Source organism: Peromyscus maniculatus, chromosome 12, assembly GCF_049852395.1.
Source record: "Peromyscus maniculatus bairdii isolate BWxNUB_F1_BW_parent chromosome 12, HU_Pman_BW_mat_3.1, whole genome shotgun sequence".
Taxonomy (NCBI): Eukaryota; Metazoa; Chordata; class Mammalia; order Rodentia; family Cricetidae; genus Peromyscus; species Peromyscus maniculatus.
In genome coordinates, this window is record NC_134863.1 from 54,365,250 (window position 1) to 54,381,952 (window position 16,703).

At 35.7% G+C, this 16,703-nt stretch overlaps 1 protein-coding gene across 11 annotated transcripts in view; it reads right to left on the reverse strand.

Annotated features, from left to right (window-relative positions):
* The window catches only part of Csnk2a2ip (casein kinase 2 subunit alpha' interacting protein), a 171,525-nt gene extending 163,151 nt beyond the window's left edge, over positions 1-8,374 (reverse strand). For all 11 annotated transcript variants that reach the window (XR_013043793.1, XR_013043792.1, XR_013043791.1 and 8 more), the window contains exon 1: positions 8,133-8,374. The gene's annotated coding sequence lies outside the window, so the exon portion shown is untranslated. The remainder of the gene's footprint in view (positions 1-8,132) is intronic.
* Between the last annotated feature and the right edge of the window lie 8,329 nt (positions 8,375-16,703).

Genomic DNA, 16,703 nt, shown 5'->3' on the forward strand with positions numbered 1-16,703 from the left:
AAAACAAGAAATTAGGGGATAAAATGTTGAAATTTGAGAGGAAACTACCATGAAGGAGGATTTACATGGCTAGTAGAATTTGTTCTAAATTTCTAAAATTAAGTTTAGAATGTATTTTTTATATGTAAGTTTATACCTCAGTGTGACATTGAATCAAGACTGATAAATTGTTCAGCAGGAGACCTCTGAACATTGGATCTCTCCTGTAAATGTGTGTGGAACTTGAGAATGGACTCATTAAGCCTGCTTTCTCATTCACAAATGTGTGTGGACTGTGAGAATGGACTCATTCAGCCTGCTTTCCCATTCACAAATGACAGGTTAGTCTATGAACTCACCTTCAAATTAGACTTTTTTTTATAAAAACGTCTACCAAATTATAAAATATAAAAGCCTTTATGTCTCTTTAAAATCTCAGGAGTATATTTCACATGATCATGTCATACCTTATATATAACATACATGGTCAAATAAAATAAATTATTATTATTATTATTATTATTATTATTATTATTATTATTATTAATATTATTATTACGGTCAAATAAAATAAATTTTCATTATGCAAGAAAGGCACTCAAAAATAAAAAAGTTAAATTAAGGCAAATTTTTCCCAAGGGTAATTTCTTCATTCCTTTGTCTTTGTTCAGAGACTGGGTGAAGACTTTGGTACATTGGTCCAAAATTACCTTCATATATGTTAGTTTTAAATGTACATATTCTTAATCAGACAGGAAAAAGAGAATAAATGTGACTGAAATAATAAAAAATAGAATTATAGAAAATTAGAATAAATCCAGAAGTTTATTCTTGGAGCTAAACCATAGAATTCCAACTGCTGAATTAATGGCAAAGAAGGGTGCATTAAAAGCACTGTGATAAATTGTCATATTGTGGAGATTAACAAAATACTGAAGAGAAGATTGTAGACAAATTGCTAAATGGTCTTATTAATAAAAATCATGGAGCCAGAAATTGGGGTTAAAGCTGAGAGTTCAAAGGAATAGGACAAGCCATAAGCCAACTTCACTTCACCGACCTTCAGTCTCTAAAGAGACCTATTTTCTGTATACCCACACCTATATTCCTTTCTATTCTAAATGATTTCCTCTCTCTGCCCAGCTACATCACTTCCTCTTTCTGCCCAGCTCTGTCATTTCCTGTCTGTTTATACAAACCTCCAGACTTTTATAGTTAACTAGAGTTGGAACTTAAGGCATGTACCACCAGCATGATTCTATTCCCAGTGTGGCCTTGAACTCAGAGAGGTCCAGACAGATCCCTGCCTGCCAAGTGATAAGATTAAAGGCATGTGTTACCATTGCCTGACTTGTATGTTTAACATAGTGGCTAGCTTTTTCCTCTGATCCTCAGATAAACATTATTGGGAGACACAGATAAAATATCACCACAGAAGATCTGAACATTATGTAAATGGGTACTCAGGGCTTGGTATAAAACTTTCAGTAAACACTTGCAGAAATAGATGATGGGCTTAGGGAAAAAAAAAAAAAAGCAACTCCAAAGGATGTTTCTACTGATGAATACATCTCACAGAATAGGAAATTTTTAAATAATCATCATTTTCAATGAGCTCAGTAGTTATTAAGATAAGTGGTTAATATGTTTTCATAATTAATAAATTAATCCTCTAATGGAGAAAGTTGGGAATCATATTTAATGCTGCTTTCTATTGGATATAAAATAATTAGTACACTGCATCTGACATGGTAAATGACTACATTATTAAGTAATTTTCTTTAATAAAGTTGATCACATAATTATTTTTAAAATAACTAGCTATATAACATTATACCTTGGTAAGTTACCCATCAACATATTAACCATGGCCAATACCAAGCGGAAAAATGAGATTCAGTGTAACAGTTCTGTCAGGTTTTTTTTTAATCTATGTGTGAATTTTCAATTAACAGGATAATTTTGACAAAATATGCAAAATAAACATCTTTGGAGTTATCAGTCTACATTATTTAATTGAAGAACTGCTTATTTATCTAATAAGGGGTGGTTTCCCATATTGGTTACTTTTCTATTGTGATAAAATACCATGAATTAAGATTTGTCGGGTTGGTTGGTTGGGTCGGTGGGTGGTTGTTTACTTGGTTGGTTGGTTGGTGTGGATTTTGTGATTTTAGTTTGGGCTTGGGGGCACACTGTCATCTAAGTCTCTAAGTAGTTTCCAGCTGATACAAAAAAAATTGTAAGTGAGCAGAAAAGAGTGTTTCCCAACTACCTATTTATAAGAATGTTCTGTAGCTGGGTCTATTTGAGGGGCCCCTGGCAGTGTGAGCAGGATCTATCCCTGGTGCATGAGCTGGCTTTCTGGATCCCACTGCCTATGTTGGGACACCTTGCTCACCCTTGATGCAGAGGGGAGGGGTTTGGTCCTGCCTCAACTGAATGTACGAGGCTTAGCTTCCCCCCATGAGAGAACTTACCCTGTTGGAGGAGGGGATGGGGGTGGGTTGCGGTTTGGGGGAGCAGGAGGAGGGATGAGAGGGGGATCTGTAGTTGTATGTAAAATGAATAAAATAAATATTAATTTAAAAAAAGAATATAGAAGTTTTAGGAAATCTTTAAAGTGGTTTATTTTTAAAACCAAGTTTCATATTCTCACTTCTCTTTCTGTGTATCTGTGATGACCAATATTTTTGTCTTATTTAGATAAATTCAGAATTCATGGTAAAATTCATCATAGGTTTCTAATGATTGTTTACACGCCACTAGCAATAGAAAAGCAAACGTGCATATTTTCCACCATTCCTTCAGCTCCGTGTGCACACCCTCTGAGCTGTAACTGTTCTTTTGAAGTCTAAGAGAAGTGGGCAACACTCAGCTCACTGATAGCATTTTGAAGCTGTCTGCCCCATTATGGCCTAGAGATGAGCGTTTCACTTAATAAAGCCTTACAGTAACACAATTTGTTACACCCTAATTAAAGATGGACACATCTGTTCCATTTTAATTCAAACCCCTTTGAACATAATTACATAAAGCTGCAAGAAAAGAAATTCTCAGTCTGAGAAATTTGCAATAGGAAAAAAAATCCATTCTGTCCACAGAGTCTACGTAGTCAAAGGACAATTTGTAAAATGAAGTCAAGTAGATGTCTCTCCCTCTGTATCAAAGCATGCAACAAAGCTAAAGCCCTGGATTAAAGTGCTCGCCCCCTCTGAAAGCCACAATTAGTTCAGGAAAGGGAAGTGAAGGAGAGTCATAAAGTATTACTATCCCATCCCTATGGTAAAGCTCTACCTTTATATATTCTCTTAGCCCACAGATATATTTTGTAAAGCAAAGAACAAATATTAAAGATAAAAAAGAAAATATTCAGCCTTGATGTGTTACATGAATTTTCCTAATAAATATTAAGCTTTATGTCATATTGATTTTATAGAGGATTTTCAAAATAGTATATGCCTTCTTGTAAGAGTGTACCCATCATATCCAGAATATTTTGTAACTTAATACAATCTGATATTTAATTAAACAAAATAGAGGTTAAGGAAATACTATTTCAAAATGAATTCTGAAAATCCAGTAGCCTGCACTGAATGGAAAGCCATGAAAACAAATGTCCCCAAAATGCAGGCCATTCCTCTGTTTTATTTACATCTCTGTATCCTGAAGATGGCTTAATGAGGAGATGCAATCAGTAGTAGCCAAGCTGTGAGAACTTGGAGGGAATGGGTGGCAGTAAGATTTATATAAATATTTGCAGAGACCGGGAAGAGCAGATGCTCCTCTAATCCAGACAATGTGTGCACACTTGATTTTAAAATAAAATACAACAGTTGAAAGCCAAAATGTAATTAATCAGAGGAAATGCTTTAATCAGCATCTTCCAAATCTTTAAGACTGCTGAAAAGATTAAAGAAACATATATGAAATTAAAATATAATATTTGAAAGGAAATCAGAATTAGTCTATTCTGATATTTTTTATTTCAGATGTGGCTAGAGCATGGAATTAATATGCATTACAAATTGCTGCCAACTAGTGAGATTCGCTGGGTTTAAGATACTAAATAAATCACCTAAGACTTACTGTATAATTTACAATGTGGTAATGATATCTCTCCCTTCATTATTAATTTATTATGGGAAATGTGCACGCTTGCCCTTATTGCCTATAGATTTAAACACCTTTCTTCCTAACATAATGTGAGACACTGTTTAAATAAGTATTGATTTCATATTAATAGGCTACATGTATAGATTTTTATGTTTAAAATTTTTCATGTTAAGAATTAATATATTGAATCCACGTAGGTATGCAATTTGTTTTATATAAAGCAAAACAAACATGATTAGCTTTGAATTCTGGGCTCATCTCCTGTACATTCTAAACCAATGTTTTCTGCCCAATATTTGATGAGCTACTCAATATGATCCCATAATTATTGTTCAAGCTCAGGGAATAAACAAAGGATTTTAAAACAATGTCTCAACAAAATAAAAAACACATGCTTTCATTGAAAGTTCAAATATGTAAACATCTAAATCTTAAAGTATTTATGCTTTCCACAAAGAAAAGTTTGTCGGTGGTGGAAATTATTTTATATGTCTTACCAGAATGTGATAAACAGATATTAAAGGGATGGTGACCCTGTGCAGGGTGGGGGGTAGGGGAGATTCTGTTAATTCCAAGAATACTTTCAAGTACAATTTGAACTTGGCTGTAACTCCTATCAAAAAAATATCAGTATGTATTAAATTTCTACCACAAAGTTTCTAGCTCTTAGGATTTATCAAAAGTCATAAATCTTCAAAGTTAAACCCTGCAAAAGCATTATAGAAATTGTCCTTATGGAAGCCAAAATTTCTTGTTGTGTGTCATCCTGTAAAGAAATATTAATAATAGAAAAGAAAACTGATTGACCTAAAGAGATATTTTCTAAAAGCTAGATTGGGAAAATAAAGCAGCCATATAGAAATTTCTTCTGTGTTCTATCATAAAACACAACAGTCTACCAATTGCTAATGCAACCAAAAAAGACAGGATACATACAAACTTCATTTAAATGGAAACCTCTTCAAAATACAAAATATTAACAAGTATTAACAATCTGATTTAACAATACCGAATTACTTACACTATTTTATACAAACCTCTACTTAACAAGAAATAATAAATAGAAGCTGAGAACATAACAATTCTCAAAGTACTTGTAGTAAATACATTAAGACCTGAATTTGGATCCCCAGATAAAGCTACCCACCTACCTCCCCTCCATACACACAAACACACACACACACACACACACACACACACACACACACAAATAACAGGTGTGGTGGTCCATGCTTACAATCTTAAGCTAGCCACGAAGCCACTCCCTAGGGCCTGGTACCTCAAGGTCATAGGTGGAACAGGTACCCATTACAATTAATACTACCCAGCTGGCCAAGAACCTGAGACTAGATAGGCCTTGAGTCTAGGGGAAAACCAAATACTACTGTCATAATAAAGAAACCTAACAATAAAATGACTCCTCGTGACATTCTGTTGTAACCATAGATCGGTCCCTTTCTCATCACCATCAGGGAAACTTCCTCTTGCAGTACATGAGAATTAATACAGAGATCCATAACTGGACAATGTGAGGAGAGTGAGAGACCTTGGAACACTTGGTCCTAAATGGGCTATCTTTATCAAAGCCCTCCCTTCAGAGCTCAGGGAACTCTGCAGAAGAGGAGGCAGAAAGATTGTAAGAGTCAGAGGAGATGCAAGACTCCAAGGAAACAGTGTCTTCCTGCAACAAAAGGACTGATGCACATATGAACTCAGAGACTGTGGTAGCATGCACAGGGGCAGCACAAATTCAAGTCAGATGAGTCCCAGTGCTGAGAGGGGAAGTGGACACAAGTGCCCACCCCTAACCAAGAAGCTATCTCCAACTGACAACAACTTGTAAAGAAAAAACTAGTTTTCTGTAGTGGAGTCTCATGGGGTATATAAACTACACTTAATGGTAGGTAGGCTCCATGCCCAGCAGCAGATGGCCAACACAAAATGAACTCAATGATCTTTTCGTAAATTTTTTCTTCATTTTGTTTTGTTTGGGCATTTTTTTTTAATCTGACTGGTCTTTCACTTATTATATATTACGGTTTTCCAATTTGGGTTTTTATGGGTTTTGTTGTTTGTTTGGGGTGTGTGTACGTGAGTGTGTGTGTGTGTGTGTGTGTGTGTGTGTGTGTGTGTGTGTGTGTGTATGTGTGTGTGCTTCTCATGCTTTTTCCTTGGTTTTCTTTTTTCTGGTTTGTTTGTTTTTTATTTGTCTGTTTTCTAAAGAAAAAAAGATGTGGAGTTGAAGAGGTGGAGAGGTGGAGAGTATCTGAGAGGAGATCAGGAAAGGAAAACCATGCTCAGAATATATTGTATGAGAAAAAAATATTTTTAATTAAAAAAAAACCCAGAAAGCTGCTACAGTTAAATTCTTGAAGCCATCCATTAGCCCTTAAAGTTCAAGGAAGCCACCAAAGCCTAATCCTACCCAGCCTGCTGACTGGCACTTGAATTTACCAGTGATTAAGAACACTCCACAAATCCCAACTGGACCAATAGTTTCTTCTCTCAGTAACACTGAGACCATAAAGAAACGCAATTCCAGGGAAGAGATATTGGTGCTCATGTGTGTGTTGTGGGGAAGAGTAAGGGGCTTTCAAATAGCAACTATTATTTGAGAATGACAGCCAATCACCATAAATCACAAGTCAGTTGATTTCTAGGAGTCGCTACATAGAAAACACACAATTTTAACAAAATTGAAGAAAGCCACACACTTCAGAAGTGATACTAGCTAATGTTTTCCCTCCTAGACATTCCCCTTCTCCACATCGTAGCACATTTAATCACTCTCCTAAATACTGCTGCACACTTCACAGCAGGCAATTAAGATTCTGTAAGTATTCAGAGCATACATCTGTGTACCCATTTCTTGTAAAAAAAAAAAAGAAGAAGAAGAAGAAGAAGAAAGAAAGAAAATTACTTAGCTGTAATTCATAGTCTCAATGAGTTGCAATTACAACTCTAAACCTCCTGAACCCAAATGCTTCTGTGGCACATTTGAGATAAAATATTCCATCTAGCAAGTTGAAAGCCATTCAATGCCCTCACAAATAGCAGAATGTATATTCAGTTCTTCAGGTTCAATGAATATCTAAATATATCTGCTTTCTATTTCAAGACAGAAAATGGTGAGTGAAGACAGTTACAACAATGGCCCAAAGATCAAGGAGAAAGGAACAAAAAAGATTACTTCAATAGATCTAAATAAAGTGTTTCTCCGTCTAGGAAAATACCCGTAAGTTCTCACCACCGTAATTGGGAGCTGTTCTGGTTGACATTCCTTTTAACCAAGAATTATATGGTTTGTCAATGTTCACAGATTTACGAAGAGTACTAAATCAATGCTGAAAATAGTTTAAGTGTGGATGATTCAGAATTTCCTCTAGGACTTTCTTTCTGCCCTGGGCTTTATCATTACACATATATCAGTTCTCATTGTACACTCTTACACTCTTCATACAGAAATCGGAAATGGGCACCTTTTTTGTACATACTTTAAAGTCTTCCTTTGATATCTACGGTGAATTTCTTCAAAGATCATAGTAGATATGAAATCCACAAATTCCAGTTTCTTATATAAAATAGTACAGCATTCGAATATAACCCATACACATCCTTCTGTTTACACTGGCACATCTGTAGATTATGCACAATACCTCATAGAGCATAAATGTTATTTTGATGGTTGTTCCACAGTATTGTTCAGAGAATAAAAAATAAGAAAATGTTGCCTGTGTTTATTCACAATACAGGTAATTTTTTTGGAAATCTTGGTATGTGTTTAGATAAAACACAGATGCCATGGAAATAAAAGTTAATAAATCCACTTTTAATCTACTTAATGAGAACTTATCTCTTAATCACAGAAGCAGAGACCTGAACAAAGAATTATTCACTGGCCTATCTTCAGTATATCCAGAACCAAAAATAAATAAATAAAACCCTCACATATGAACACACACATAGAAACACAATGCTTCACAACAAAGACATAGTGTGACAAATTCTTGACAGAAGAAGACATGTAGGAAACTCACCACCACACTGTAGCTGCTGAACGGTTCTTTTCATCCCTATAGCTGTGAGTGACCCTAGGATCCTCATTTAATATTCACTGGTGATAATCCTGGTGTCTGGGATCGCCATTACCCCATTGCTTTTGTACTTGGTGCCAAGGGAGCCTTCCTGTCCTACCCTCCCTGATGGTAGATGAGGGTGTGGAGTATGAGTGAGAGGCCGTTTCCGCTCCTACCTCCAGGTATACTTCACAATGGGAGGTGAGTTCCAGAATCTTGAGTTTGACACTGGAATGTGTTTCCTCATGGAAATAAAAACCTATGTAACTGAACCTTCTCAGACAATGAGTGATGTGATCCAGTCAGGTTCTAGTATTTGATACATAAGTCAGGATAAACACTTCTGACCACATCAGTCTTGTTATGAAAATGTATGACTAGCTTTAAAATAACTACAAAAATATTTTTGAGATACAACTTGTCCATTATTCGAGAAATATCTATAGATTAAAAATTGAATCACTGTATAATAAAATCACTAAATTTTACATAACTTTAGTGAGCATACTTTTCAACTATTAAGTTGAAAAATGATCAAGTCATAAACATTAAAGTCAACATGATATAAATGATATATGAAATATTAAGTCCCTAATCTCTATGAATAACTTTTTTAATTTCATTTCAACTGGTCATTTCAGTTTTGGCTTGTATTTTTTGTCCACAAACCTGATGGCATTGGACAGTACTCTTTACCATCTTCTTTTTCTCTCCTAGTTCAACTCTGAATAAGCTGTAGATCCATCATCCCACCATAACTGTCCTTGTCAATTTTTTTTTATTCCAGATTGCTCAGTTCAATGGCCAGCCCTCCAACCTTGACTGTACAGCAACATTTGGCACAGTTTGGGTCACTTTTCCTTTCCAGGACCCCTTTCCACTCTTGGATTTACTCCTATAATTCTATCACTTCTACTTAATTCCTCAGGCCCTCTAGCTATAATTTTCTGTGATCCATTGTTCTTTTGTGTAATAGAGTTGTCATTCCCACATCATGTGATGTCTATTGATACACTCAAGGTTCTCCTCTTTTTTTTTTTTTTTTTGGAAGTTTGACTGTAATTAATGGTCAAACACAGTTTGATTTCTATCTAACTTGGTCTGCATGTGTTTAGCCTTTTGAATCTATAATATTGAGTATTACACCCAATTGAAGTTATGCTCAGCCAATTCTTTAATTCTTTCATCTAATATTTTCTGCCTCTGTCTCGTCCCTCTTTTCTGAACTCTTATGCAGTTTTGTCAGATCTTTTTTTTCATAAAATGTTAAATCTGTTCAAATTTCTGAATCCTTATTTCCTTGTTCAGACTCAAAAATACCTTTTATAATTTTTTCAAGGTCCCTAATTCCTTCATTCCCATTCTGCTATTGATGTATCCATTACTTTCTTCAATTCGGATGCAGCTATTTAGTAAGAGGATTTCCATCTGATTTTTTCCATGTTTTCTTCTGAAATCAACTATGTTAGCAGTTATAAGCATATTTTTTTCAGTGATTACAATTAAAATAATGACTTTCCAACCATTTGAGCTGATTCTGAAATCTGAGGTGTCTTGAAATGGTTTTATTTTCTTAATTCTTCATTAAAGGATCTTTGACTATCTCCTGACTGCCATAAACATAATGTTGTAGAGATTTTATATTTGATTCTTCAAGTATCAGTTATTGGTTAATCAGACAGTTCATTTAACTGGACTCAGACTGTAAGCCCTGTTCCTCCAAAAGTAACTCAAATGTTAATGAACCTCTGCCTCCGCTGAAGATGTTCACTAGTATAAAATGGACAAAGTGTTAGCCACAAATTTGATAGCATCTGTATACAGAGACCAGTCCTCCCATTCTATGCTTCTCTGTTTCCCAGTTCATTATTTATAATCTGTGGTCATTCTTAATTCTGTCTTCTGATTCTTCAGGCTAGAAATATTAATTTTTTTCTGTTAGAATTTTAGACACATTTCAAAGAAACTCATAAAGATAGTATACAAGCAAACAGTTTCAAAAGAAATAAGTGGTTGACACAATGAGATTTACTTCTTATATAGTTAAATTTTATCCCATAGTCTGGCCAGTATATTAATTTCTTGGAGTTTTTGAGTAGCTCTCTTTGGCATTTTGTCTGAAATTTATAGTTGTCACTTGCAATATGATATTCTATCACATGGCAGGTCAAACATACTAAAGAAGAACCTGCTCTCAACTCAGCCCATGGCTTTCCATATTGTGTCAATGCTGGAATAGCCTTCAACTGATATTTCCATTCAAGACATATTAGACTCATAGCACTACATGCTCAACACACCAGGTGGATGCAAAATAGGCGTCTGAAATTTATTGTGCCCAACTCATTGATTTCCTCATCATTCCCAAAAGCCTTCTTCATCTCCAGCTTTATTCTCTTAGCCACTCAGAAAAGGAAATCTGCCCTCATGAGAAATATCTATAGGTATCAAACCTTATGAGTCCCAGAGCTGGTCTCTTCAATTTCTGGATATCAAAACTTCTGGTATGGGTTTTTATCAATGTCTTATCCACCTGTTGTGAAAAAAAAAAATCCACAGGTGGGAAGAGGCGAAGTTTGGGTCCAACTACTTTTTTTATTCTTTTCTCATACAATACATCACAACCATAGTCCCCTCCCTTCACTCCTCCCAGTCCCCTCCCCCATGTCCTCCTCCATTTCTCTTCAGAAAATCACAGGCCTCCCAGGGATATCAATCACAGCATAACAAGATACAACAAGACTAGACACAAACTTTTATAACAGGGCCGGGTGAGGCAACCCAGTAGGAAGCAAAGGATCCTAAGAACAGGCAAAAGAGTCAGAGAAACATCCACTCCCACAAGACACCAAACTACACAACCTTAACATACATGCAGAGGACCTAGCTCATACCCTAGTTCAGGCTCCACAATTGTCGCTTCAGTCTCTGTGAGCCCCCATGAGCCCTGCTTAGTTGATTCTGTCAGCCATGTTCTCCTGGTGTCTTTGACTCCTCAGGCTCCTACAGTTCTTCCTCACCTTCTTCCATGGGGTCGCCCCAGTTTCAAAGAGAGGGACCCAATAGAGATCTCCAATTTGGGTTCTCTCTCTGCCTAATGTTTGTAGGCCCAACTCTAACCAAGCTTATCTGTCTGGCCTCCTCTCCTCTGAGCTCATCTTAATAGTTCAGAGATTATCTGGGCAGAAGCAGGGCAAGTTCAAAGCCAGACAATAAATATTCTTCCTGCATAATACACAAAGCCTTTCAATTTAAAATCAAAGATTTGCTGCATTCTGTTTTTCCTCTTTTTAAGGTCTCCACCTTTTGTTGTTATTGTTGTTAGTTTCAGTATACAGTCAATAACTAATTTTTCGATACCTAAAATGGAGAGAAAGGGGTTTTAAGACTCAATAAAGGAAAATCAACTAAGCTTAAATGTAGAAGAATCAGTGTGGGGAGAGGGGAGTAACAGAGACTTCAGTGAATGCTTCCAAGTGTTCGCAAATTTTAGCTTGAATTCACTCTATTATTTGTACAATGTACAACTGACAGTGTTTTCTTAAAAAAATCATGTAATGAAGATAATAAAAAATATTAAAACATATAATTCCCCTTTTCTCAGAAGATAGGTCTCCACAGTAATACCGAACTGACCAGGTTTTTTGTTTTTTGTTTTTTTAAAGAAAATAAGAAGCTAGCCATCTGACCTGCTGGCTCTGAAGGTCTGTTGAATTAAGTAAAAGCAATCAAAATGAGGAAAGAGTGTAAATGACTTCCTGTCTGCTCCCAAGGATGGCTTAGAGTCTCAGGAACACACAGAGAAGGAAGAGAAGGAATTATCGCTCTTTGACATAAAGTGCTGGGAAACAACCAGCGTTAGCATCATGTAAAGCCAAAATCTAAATGAAGAAATTCTTAGCTTTAATGAAGGTCGTGTGTAAACATACAGAGAATTCCACACCCGTTTTAAAAGGAAACTTGGGAAATTAACTTCCACATGTGATTAACTTTGAGCTTTTCAGAGGAAGGTAACTGCCTATATCCAAAGTAATATTATTTAAAACTTAGTTTCTTTTATAATTAATGAAGCAATTGAAAGTGGTTTCCTTTTTATTGCAAGGGATTAAATTAAAAAAATATAAGTCCTCAGGATATTTGTATAGACTTTCCCTTTGCCAAGGCCAGTCTCCCAGTCCCAAGACTGCATCTCAGCTCGAACTGCACTTCCTCAGAAAGCCTTTAAGAAAACTCTGAATGAGACGGTCCAGTGAGCCTCACCCCTCCCAGTCACTGTCTCCATGGTCTACATAATTTGAAGTTATGCATTTGTTTGTGCATTGTTATCACTTACATTCTGTATCAGATTATAAACTTCAAAACAGGCTATGACTCTATTCTAATCCCTCAAATTATAGAGTCTGGAGGGATTTCAGTCAGAACCCTCCTGGGACACCGCAGCCATGGCTGCTCAAGTCCCTCATGTGAAATGGTGTAATATTTGCACATCATCTGTGCACATGCTTCAGGGTACTCTAAACCATCGCAAAATTAATTGTAGTGCCTGATACAATGTGAGTGCTGTGTCAACAGTTGCTATGCTATACTAACGAGGGAGTAAACACAAAGCAATGTATATGCATTTAATACAGATGAAATTTCTGTTTTTTGTCTTTCTAAAGTTGATTAAATCTGCAGCATGGAAAGCACCAATACAAAGGGCTGATATTTTATGTAACATTTAAAATAATGCACACTGCAAAGCAAGTGATCAATTCAATACTTTGAAATAAGCAAATATATATATATATATATATAATAAGCAAAATCATATATATAATTATATATAACTGCATATATATATATATATGCAGTTAATTTCCCTGAGACATTCTCACTGGTTTTCCTGGATGATAAATATACTAGGGCTTACGGTCACAACTTGTTCTAATTTTATCTGGCACTAGAACCCCAGCTCCACTGTTGTTATGACCACTGTATTGCAGAGTTCTGGTCAACTCGGAACAGCACAGTCAGTGTAAAGTGAGTCCATAGGCTTAGAGGAAGTTTATGGACATAAAGATTGTGTCGCACTCAACCTACAATAAGAAAGCAATAAGACACTGTGCAGTACTCACCATGGAAAAATCCAAAGAGCCCAGCAAGTTCTCGTAGACAGCCTGTGTCGATTTTTCCAGAGCACTTGTGTCTGCGTTTGTAATTGACAATGAAGGATAACACTTATGTGGCTAAGAGTGAGCATTTTGTTATGTCACTGAGGAGCATGACACCACAAAGACACATGTTAGAACATCACACCTGTGTCAGAGGTGTTGGATGCTTCTTTTTTGCTGAGTCGGCCACTATAATTTTCAGGTACTAAGGAAACATTTCTTAACTATCAGTGGTTTTTCACATGTAACATCTGGACTGACAACAGCATCTTTAAGTGGAAGATGCAATACTAATATTCTTCATCAATTTCTTGTGATAGAAAATAAGCACAAACCTTTGGTATAAGGACACAGTGAGCATTATAGACCGTGTAGTCTCTGCTAAGGTGACTTCTAACTGCCACTGTACTGTAAAAGCAACCTTGAACCACATATGAATAAATGAGGAGGTCTCTGCTTCAACATGAATACAAAGGGAAACAGTGGGACTAGCCTATAGGCACATGCCTGTAGCTTAAAATCCCAGCACTCAGGAAGTTGAGATAGAAGGAACATGAGTACAAGTCCAGCCTAGACTACATATTGAGTTCTAGGCAAGCCTGAGCTCTCAATAAACCAAACCAGTTTTTAAAAGGGCACAACAGGCTGATTTAGCCTGTTTGCGAGTTTCTTGTAGGCATAATAAACAGAATCAGAACCAAGCCTCATATACAATACTTAGCATTTTCATGGAGTAAATGCTCCCAACATTGTTGATTTCAAACTACCTAGCAACATAGTAGAGCACATGGTTAAGTTTTTACCATCTCGTTTCTTTAGAAGTCTCTTTTTTTCTTATCTACACATAAGCAACTGATAGAGAAGATTAGGGATGCATATGAAACTGAAAAATGATGGTGTGTGTACAGGTGTTATATTCAAAGATTGTAAAACCTTAAAAAGTATTTTCAGTACTTGAAAATGAAAGCGTCTGATTCAGAAAAAAAAATGCTGTTCACGCCATTGACAATGTGGCATCATTTGCAGGCTTAGCTGAATAGAGTGAACACAGCATCACTCTCTAGTCTTTACCCGTCATATGAAATATATATAAAAGCCTAAGAAGTCTGGATAACACTGATAGATATCCAAAGACCTGGAAAGTGATTGCATTTGTGGTTTTGTTAGCTTTGTTTTTAAGAAATGCTGTTTATTTGAGAATTTATGATTTAAGTGCTTCACCAGTTTTCAGTGATTGTTTTGTTGTACACTAGCTCATTAAATCCCTGTAAATTTAACCATCCGTATTGCATTGATGGAAGTGTGTTGCTGTGTGCCTACCATGAACCACACCTCCTTCCTTAAAACCCACTAAGTCTTGCATCTCAGACCACAGCCTGCTTTTCTTTTCTACAACCTGATTTTCTTTCTTCTTCTGCCTCCTCTTAGTTCACATAGGACGCTTCTAGCTCTTCTGTTTAGGTTGTTGAGTTCAGTGTCACTCTGTTCTGTCTTAACATATGAAAAGCTCCTGCACTGCTGATCATACTCACTAACATATATGAGTTCATAGCGCTGTATCATCATGCAGATTCCTGAGCAGGCTGCTTTTTGTAAACTTCAAGGGGTACATTTGAGTTTACACTGCTCTTTCAACTGTGCTGAGCTTAAAACAGTTTCAATTTACTAACTCAGTCTCTTATCTCGTGGTCAAGATATTGTCACCATTTTGTCATCCACATCAACACGCAATTTTGGGTCCAATGACTCCTTAGCCTGTATACTCTCTTATCAATATTTCTTAGTAAAATACATTGGGTTTATATCTCTCTATGTCACATTTTCACCTTATAACTCATATTTACCTATAACAATACTCTCTTAACTGCTGTCCCTTCCTCCAACCTTGTCATTTAAGTGTTTCTTATCATATTCAGAGACTCATTTATTCTAAATCCTAAACTCCTGATTAAGAGCCAAAAGTGGTTCTGTTGCCTACTTCACTAAATCTACATGTCATATTTCAGTTTAAAGATCATGATAATCTAGTTAAATTTGTTTTTACTAAGCAGTACTATTATCTAATAACTCCCCAAGTCCATAAACTTCTTAGATACCATAAACTTGTATTTCATTTTTTCCTTTGGGTATCCAATAAGTAACTTTTAGATATAATTTAGTTGATACTTACTTTTGAGTTAACTGAATTAAAGCTGTATTAGCAAACAGGAAATATATGTTTCTAGTAGAAATATAAAAAATACAATAACTTTAAAAAGCTGTAAATGTAATATAGATGATTAATATAGAAAAATTCGTCATTCATCTACTTATGCATTAGAGTGCATAGGTAAATTAAGTTTTGAGAATTATGCAACATGTGACAGGTAGCGAGATAAAAAAGTCATATTTTCTATCTTCAGAAGGCTTCAGTCAATTCAAAAATAACATAATGAACATAATTTAGAATGGTGTTATCCCAGAAAGTTTGAAAATGTTGGTGGGAAAGGCATTAAAACCTAAAAATCCATATGCCATAGGAAGACTCATTTAAAAGGAAAGTTGAGTCTTTCCCTCATTAATAGGTGTGCATAACTCAGTGGCAGAATACTTGCGTACTGTTTGCATGATACTGAGTTCAATCCTCAGTTCTGCAAAAGCAAATCAACTAAAGAAATTAGAAGCAAATTAGATAAACACAGACAAATATTTCTTATGCGTGTGAGTTCAGGTCTCTCACAAGTAATAAGCATATCCATGTAGCAGGAGATATAAGCAGAAGTCAGAAACAAGAAAGGGATGCCTTTCTTTCAGTGACAAAGGAAGGGAAGAGATGGAGGACGTCTCTAGAGCAGACAGAAAAGGGACAGAGAGATATGGGAGCTTGAGACAATCAATCAAAATGAATAATGTACAAAAACCCCATATGGAAATATTTGACTTTATAAGCTATGGTTAAAAGTTAATAATAATTCTCTGTATATTTAATTCTAAGCAAAAATAGACATTATAAGGATAATTAAAAATAGTTTGTCTAATTTCAAATTTAATAGGAATTTTCATATCTGAGTTCAATTCCCAGCATCACATGGTAGCTCATAGCTGTCTATAATTCCAGGTCCAGGAGATCTTATACAGTCCTCTGGCCTCTCTGTGCACCATGCATGCTCACGGTATAATCCATACAGATAAAATAAATAATATGAGTTATGAAGTTAGGCACTGTGGTGGGGTATTGGGAGGAGTTGAGGTCAGAAATGTAAGTAGATGTGATCAAAATACATTATATACACATATGAAATTTTCAAAGAACAAATAAAAATATTCTTTAAAGAGAAATAGATTGTTGTAAAGCAATTTTTAGCTATACATTCTGTGTAGCCAATCAATAGTACTACTC